Genomic DNA, 8,950 nt, shown 5'->3' with positions numbered 1-8,950 from the left:
GAAAGATTAAAAAGAGGGTGGGGGATGCAACACGAGGACTTCCCAGGGGGTCACCCATCCTAGTACTACTCTCGCCCAAGCACGCTTAACGTAATAACATTATAAACACCCTATTTAGTGGTTAAATTACCCTCTACACTATTATTATTATTTTACCTATAGCAATACCATATTCGTCCGATTTATCCAAATGACACGCATATGCTATGCAGTGGAATTCGAACTCTACATTGCTGCCCTAGTTAAGACCTTTAAGTTAGGCAAAGACTATTTACGCACAAAATGCATTTGTACTATAAAAAATGATTACTATTATTATTTAATGAATTTATACTAGAAATGCATAAGCTATTACAATATATACACTATTTATGAGAATTCCAGAATTATCTAATACCTTCAAGGTCTATATGGGAATACCTATTATTATTGCAAGGAGACTTAACAAACAACAGACTAGTCTTTTTATTATTTTTTTTTTTGAAAATAATAAAACTACTCTTAAAAATACTATTATTTTTCAACTTTATTCCTTGAATCAATGCTGTAGATTTTACAATTCAGAACAAAATAGGCATTTTTGTCCAAAATTGGCGACGCAAACCGCCTTCGGCTGTTTGGTTGAATCCGTCTCAAAAAAATACGTGATTTAAAAAAAAAGATCATCGAAAACGGTTGACCGAGCACAAAGTTATGCTATTTTAAAGTTTTATTACCAATCTTTTACAATCACCGTTCATAAACCATGGAACCAGTCATCAGCTGAAGTTTTTTCTTTAGTCAGAGAGAGTTTTGGTATGTTCTTGGGGAGTCTCTTAGAGCACATATTTCTTTAATCTTTATCTTCCGACCGAGACATGAAATACATATGGATATTGTATAAACAATCATTATTAGGGTTAACAAGAGCCCAGAACATGGTACACTTTTCTTTCTCGGCCTCTCTCTCTCGTTTCTAGTGATAATAAATTTTTTTTTTTTTTTTAATAATATAACGTTGAAATAAATTTTCAGGTACTAGCTACAGCTCAAAAAGTCTGGAACATATATATGAGAATAGAACGGTACAAATATGTGAATTCCCACCATTATACTTTACCTAGAAGTAATGTTTTTGGTTCATGGCCGAGTTTAGTTATCGGGAATGAGAATCAAAGTCATTCAATCGGAGGATCAGTCTTTCAACCAGGAATTGGTATAGGATTATCCTCAATCGGAGGATCATACATTTCTATATTAGGAGTATGTGAAGTCTTTTTGGAACTGAGTTATAGTGGCATGCAACTAACTCACGTTCTCAGCCTTATACACATCAATAGGATTGATTAGTGTTTCAGCAGTAGTAATCAAATCAGTCGCAGATACAATAGACACATTTTCAACAAGCAGAGATAAACTAGATTACTCAGGCAATTCAACAAATGTATGAACAAGTAAAGACTCATAAGACAATCCTGTAGAAGACTTAGGTTTTTCCAGAGAAATTTCAATAATAGGTATAAAGGATTGTGACCTGGATTGTAGAGCCTATTTGCATGCTTAATGATGTACATACTCCCAGTCCAGTGCTCTTTGCCCAAAATGTCGTAGAAACGCTACTGCCTTGTTTCCATCTTCTGGTATGGGAAGGGTTGTTGCAGTTATGTTTGAATCTTGTGCGATTTCAATTACGATGCAGGTGTTTTCTGGCGTGGCGACAAATGACTGAAACATTTTGGAAATCCATCCATGAGTATCACAATAATTTCTTCAATTAGAACTGGATCGAGCTTTAATGTCTTCCTTGCAGCCATGCTAATGGAAGATTTAGGAAATTTTAAAGCCTCCTCAGGACTATGATCACCGTTGAGGATCTTGACGATTTTATTCTTTACAGCATCGGCCATTGTTGAGATGTAAGAAGTTCAGAGAAGAAATGAGAAAACCCTAGGTTTTTGGTGTTCTAGTTTGGAAGAGAATGTGGTTTATACCGAGACTTGGAAGCTCATGGACTCTATTTTGATTTGCAATGAGGAGAGATAGAGAAAGCTAAGTTTTTGCTATTCATATAGAATGGTCATCTCATTTATTGAGAACTGACGGAGGGCACAAAGTTCATGCAGGGGTGATGATGGTACGAATAGTGAGATTATTTTTGATTGAAATTTATCTCTTATTTTTTGGTTAGAGATAATCTCGGAACAAAAGAGATAATTTGGGGATAATGATGAATTTTATAACAATTAGGCTAAATAAGAAAGATTCGGGAAGAGATCTTACACAATTTAAAAAGTATACCATATAAAGATTTACTGATGAATTTCTACTATATATCTACTATACTAATAAGAGTCAAAGAGAGTTAGGCTTAAAATGGGTAGAAAAATGGCGGTCAAATTATTTAATCAATTGGATGGTTCAGATGAATTATTTAATCAAATAGATGGTTAAGATAATTCGGATTAATATTATTAATAGAGATTACCCTAAACCCTAAACCCTAAACCTAATTTAACCTTAATTTTATGATTATCCGTTAAGTTTTCCGTTAAATATTCTTTTCTCCGTTAATATTCCGTTAACTTTTAACTTATCCATTAATTTCTATAAAAAAGGTCATAGCTTCGAACCTCATCTCAATCAAATTTGACATAATTAAGTTTCTCACTCTATTTTACTCTTATTAAATTAAATAAATTAGTAGAAGCTACAACAAAAAATGATACATTTGTATTTCTTTAATTTAGAATTATGTGTTTACAATACCTTTATTTGAAAAAATTATTCATTATCAAAAAATTAAATTAAATAAGAGAAATAATTTCATTAGTTATATTGTCTTTATTTTCTCTCATGCAAAGATTCTTTACATTCAAATTTATCAATTGATATTTATTACATTGTCCATTATCTTATTTTTACAATATCTTATAATTAAATATCAAAGTTATAGTACAAAATAATGTTATATATTTATTTACCAAGTATTTTATTAATACTATGAAAAAAAATTTTAAAATAATTTGAAGCTAATTATATTAACTACTTGGGGATTGGTTGACAAAGAGAGTACTCAAATAATAACCCAACAAATTGAAGTGGAATCACTCTATTTTACTCTTATTGAATTAAATAAATTAGTAGTTACACCAAAAAATGATACATATATATTTCTTTAATACCATGAAAAAAATAAAAAAGAATAGTTTGAAACCAATCATATTAATTACTTGGGGGATTTGTTGTCATCTCATTGCATGAAGTTGTCATCTATGCTACCAACAATATCCGAATTGCAAATAACACACTACCAACAAAAAGAAAGAGAACAAATAGTAAATATGAAGACAATGACAATGTTGCTCAAAAGAGAATTAAGAACCACTTAGAAAAATTCAAATTAAAAGTAGTAGTATTTATTTAGACTATCATTTTTAGACCAAATATTTAGACTATCGATTTTACAAGGTTGCAAACATTTATTTTAGTAATATAATGTATTTTCTATATTATCTTGGATTCATATACTTTGAGTTAGATATTTAAATAAAAAAATTCGACATTCAATTACCCATGTATAAACTTCTCGTATATAATATTGCGTTGATATACTTTCAAATATTTATTTAAATATAAACATTGGGCATTAACCCATTCGCGCAATGCGCGTATAAAACTAGTATATACTATCTACTATACTAATAAGAGCCAAAGAGAGTTAGGCCTTGTTGGTACAAATTAATTGGCATATGTTATTGAATAGGCATATAAATCAAACACAAAATGAAAATGGAAATGGAAAGTGAATGCATTGTGTTAATGTATACATATGTACGTATGGTATATATGTGATGTGCATGTGGCACAAAATGCAAAGAGAATGAAGTGGAGTGTGTGAGGAGTGGAAGAGTTTTTAAAGAAATGCTGGCAAGTGGCAATCACTGAATTAGTCTTCAAAAATTGTGTGATCAAGATTAATTCTCTCTCCCTCATCCATGCAACATGCTTGAACATGGGATAGTGGACTTCCTAATTACAAGGGTCTACAAGCACTATAAAAGGGGAGTCTTGTAATGAGATCAAATCGAAGTTTCAGGGAGTAACAATTCAACAGTCATTGACTGCACGAAAAAACTTCAAATGTTCGGGACTAGAAACGAGTACTAAATTTGGAGAAACAGCTCTGCGCAGTACTAGTACACCTTGTGTCAAAATCCAGGTTGGCATACAGTTTGAGTAATTGATAGATTAGCTCAAATTGTATTGAAAATTTTCTTACTGAGTTATTGTATAAGGTTAGCGTTAAAATAGGTGGTAGGCCTAGTTTTGTAAATCGGTTGGACCTTGTACTTGTAAAAACCGTGGGTTGATCTAGTGGAAAATTTTGGGCGTGGTCCCGCAGATTAGGAGTGTTCTCCGAACTGCGTTATTAAATGATTGGTGTACTTATTTGGTGCGTTCATATTTTTACATTATATCTATTAGGAATATTATCAGGAGTAATTCTCTCTTAGAGTCATGACCATTTTTGGTCCTACTGTTATTGTGACATTGCTAATTTTAGTCCACTTCCTTAATTTTTGCCACATTTGAACCAGTCTTTTTTAAACATTGCCACTTTCGATCCATCGTTAGAAAATCCGTCCAAAGTCCGTCAAACACAGGGGTATAATTGTCTTTTCATTCACTGGTGGATCTTTGAAGAATAACTCTTGACGCATAACCCTTCTTTCTCATTTGAAGGCATATTTTTTACTGCAAATCCGTCCAACCTCCTCGTCTCTCTCTCTCTTCGAACTGCAAAACTGACGAAGAGGCGGCTCGGCGGTGTCGACGACAACACAGACGGACAAAGACAGTAGGAACTCCAGCGATGCTTTCATTTCCAGTGAGCGAGAACGCGAAGCAGCAGCGAGGCAGGCGGCGGTGGCAATGTCTCTCTCCTCTGTTTCCGACGAGAAACAAGACAGCGGCGGACCTCCGTTTCTCTTCTCCTTCGCAACGCAAACTACGTATATCGTCTTAGCAATTTAACATAGCCAACTAAATATTGCATCCACACTTGTCAAGATTTGTTTTGTTTTGTATTTTTTTTCCAGATTTAAGTAATTGAATCCGAAAGACTACAAAAAAATCCATTTTTGAAGTGGAAAACTTTGACAGAAACAAATAGCAAAATTTGAAAATAAAAGGAAGAAGAAGAACGTACATGTAGTTTCTAACCCGACCTGGCACTATTTTGAATAAAAAGAAGCAATGGGCATGACAAAATTCACCAAGGCTGCCTGCGATATGCCGCGATCGAAATCGGAGAAACAGAGGATTGGGTCAAGGGTGAGGGAAAGTCTAATTGCGATTTTGGGTTTAGGATTCCATTCTTACAATTTTGGTGAATGAAAAGACAAATATACCCCTGTATTTGACGGCCTTTGGACGGATTTTCTAACAATGGACCAAAAGTGGCAATGCCTGAAAAAGACTGGTTCAAATGTGGAAGTGGACTAAAATTGGCAATGTCACAATAACAGTAGGACCAAAAATGGTAATGACTCTCTCTCTTACCTAATTCCCTAGTTAAATATAGTGTATATTCATTGGAATTCTGCATTACATACTTACAGGCCTAAAATGGGTAGAAAAAATGGCGGTCAAATTATTTAATCAAATGGATGGTTCAGATGAATTATTTAATCAAATAGATGGTTAAGATAATTCATATTAATATTATTAATAGAGATTACCTAATTTAACCTTACTTTTATGATTATCCGTTAAGTTTTCCGTTAAATATTCTTTTCTCCGTTAATATTCCGTTAACTTTTAACTTACTCATTAATTTCTATAAGAAAGGTCATAGGTTCAAACCTCATCTCAATCAAATTTGACATAATTAAGTTTCTCACTCTATTTTACTCTTATTAAATTAAATAAATTAGTAGCTACAACAAAAAATGATACATATGTATTTCTTTAATTTAGAATTATGTGTTTACAATACCTTTATTTGAAAAAATTATTCATTATCAAAAAATTAAATTAAATAAGAGAAATAATTTCATTAGTTATATTGTCTTTATTTTCTCTCATGCAACGATTCTTTACATTCAAATTTATCAATTGTCCATTATCTTATTTTTACAATATCTTGTAATTAAATATCAAAGTTATAGTACAAAATAATGTTATATATTTATTTACCAAGTAATACTATGAAAAAAAATTAAAATAATTTGAAGCTAATTATATTAACTACTTGGGGATTGGTTGACAAAGAGAATAATCAAATAATAACCCAACAAATTGAAGCGGAATCACTTTATTTTACTATTTTTGAATTAAATAAATTAGTAGTTACACAAAAAAATGATACATATGTATTTCTTTAATACCATGAAAAAAATAAAAAAGAATAGTTTGAAACCAATCATATTAACTACTTGAGAGATTTGTTGACAATGAAAGTACTCAAATAACCCATTACCCAGCAAATTGAAGCGAGAAACTAACTTTTAATATCTTTGAAATACATAATATTTTAAATTTTCAAATTTTTATTAATTTATTTAATCTTTTTTCTTAAACTAGGGATTTCTTTATCCACAATAACTCATTCAACAATAATGGTTGAACCAAATGAATCCAAAGCAAAACACCTAAAGGAAAGTCCATAGCTCCTATATCATAATCTCATTGCATGACATTGTCATCTATGCTACCAACAATAACCGAATTGCAAATAACACACTACCAACAAAAAGGAAAAGAACAAATAATAAAGATGAAGACAATGACAATGTTACTCAAAAGAGAATTAAGAACACTTAGAAAAAATCAAATTAAAAGTAGTATTTATTTATACTATCATTTTTAAACCAAATATTTAGATTATCGATTTTACAAGGTTGCAAACATTTATTTTAGTAATAATTATAATGAATTTTCTATATTATCTTGGATTCATATACTTTGAGTTAGATATTTAAATAAAAAAATCCGACATTCAATTACCCATGTATAAACTTCTCCTATATAATCTTGCATTGATATATTTTCAAATATTTATTTAAATATAAACATTGGACATTAACCCATTCGCGCAATGCGCGTATAAAACTAGTAAATGGTATAAGTACCGATATCTCCTTCTAATGTGGAGTCTGACTTAACATTCTTTTCGACAGACTCTTAAATCGATTTGCATTAAGGGTGTGTTTGGAAAGCAAGAAAATAACTTCTGGAAAATGAGTAGGCATAATGTAGTACCCATGTTTTTTTTAAAAAAAAAAAATAAGTAGGTTTGCCCTAAGGCTAGGAAAACAAAATATTTATAGTCATAAAATAGATAGTTATAAACATAGTATAAACCGTAACATTTTATAAGGTGTAACACACTGAAATTTTTAACTTCCTATACTTTCCTTTATTAACATGCATTCCGAACTTACCATAAATAAAACTTACTAATAATAGAAATTTTATTAAGACATCCATTTCTTCTAAGTCCGAAAGAAGCTAAAATAACTATTACATAAATCCTTTAAATAAAGAAGCTATAGTTAATGGTGAAATCCTTAGTGTTTAAATTTTTTTTTTGTCAAATGCTTAGTAGGAAAATAATAATAATAAAAATATAAAATAAAAAATTTACGTGGCATCCCAATCAGCAAAAACCTGTTGGTAACCTGTTAAAAAGGCTAATTGCTTTTTTTTTTTTTACAGGTTCATGGATGAATTTGGAGCTTATTGAAGTTCGATGGCTTAATTGCTATCCCCCAAATAGTTCAATGACCTATTTGTACCTTTTCACACACACACACATATATATATATATATATATATATATATATATATATATATATATATATATATCTCATTCTTATCATTTTTATAGTTTTTTACTTTATTTATCATGAAAACAAAAACAAAACAAAAAACAAAAAAAAAATAGCCCGCGGGGCCTGCCAACCCACGCGAGGCGGGCTAGGGTTACATGAACCTTAGCCTGCGGGCCTAACGAGCCGGCCCGCCAGATATTAGGTCTGCGGTGGGGCGAGCCTAATGAGGCGGGCCGGCCCGCTTTGACAGTACTACACAAAGGAGATGCTGCCAAAGTCTTCAAAGGAATACCATTCAGATGAGGTAACTAAATACGAGATAAATTTCTTTGAAAGAAAGAGTTCTCTAAACAATAGAGTTTATCCAAAAGAGATGTGTGAATAGAAGACGTATTGTTGTAGAAGACAAGTATTGACAAAAGACTTAGTCTACATCGTAAAACTTGGTAAAGTAGAGTGAAATCAATCGCCATACTTTAACAAGATAGTCAACCTATCAAAAAAGATAGACTAATAAAAGAATTACTTGAGCAAAATAGTATGTTGATCTCGAGGGGTTTGTGTACAAGTCAATAGGGGGAATGGGAGTGAATAGACTTGTAGAATTTAAATTAAAAACATTCAACTTTTCGGAGTTCTAGTAAACTCGAACTCAAAGTAAATTCAATGTATTTAACAAAGTATGCAACAAAAAAATATGTTTACCCCTCTAAACTTAGGCACATTTGTTTTTCTTTTAATATTAGGTTTAATATAGCTTGAAAGTAAATGCTAGAATTTAAAAAGATGGAGAGAAAGAGAGAGAGAGATTTTTATAGTGGTTCGGCTAACCCAACCTAGTTCAATATTCTCGTAAAACTCCTAGGAGGATTGCACTATCACACATTAGTACAATAAGAGAACACTTTAACCTTGATCACAAAGTCGGCCTCAAGTCTTAGGTTTTTCACAAGATACACATTTTTGTTACTCCGCCTCTTTCTACTTTCCAAGTAGAGGTGAGTTGGTTGAACATCAAATTGTTCTAATTCTCCAACTATGTAGACTTCGCTTGAGATTGTTCTTTGTTTCACCAAAGTCTTGAGCTTGATTTGAAATTCAGCTATTCTTCTCTCTCACTAGTCAGTTCTACATTG

Source organism: Ipomoea triloba, chromosome 4 (genome assembly GCF_003576645.1).
Source record: "Ipomoea triloba cultivar NCNSP0323 chromosome 4, ASM357664v1".
NCBI classification, from domain to species: Eukaryota; Viridiplantae; Streptophyta; class Magnoliopsida; order Solanales; family Convolvulaceae; genus Ipomoea; species Ipomoea triloba.
This window is presented reverse-complemented; position numbering follows the sequence as displayed.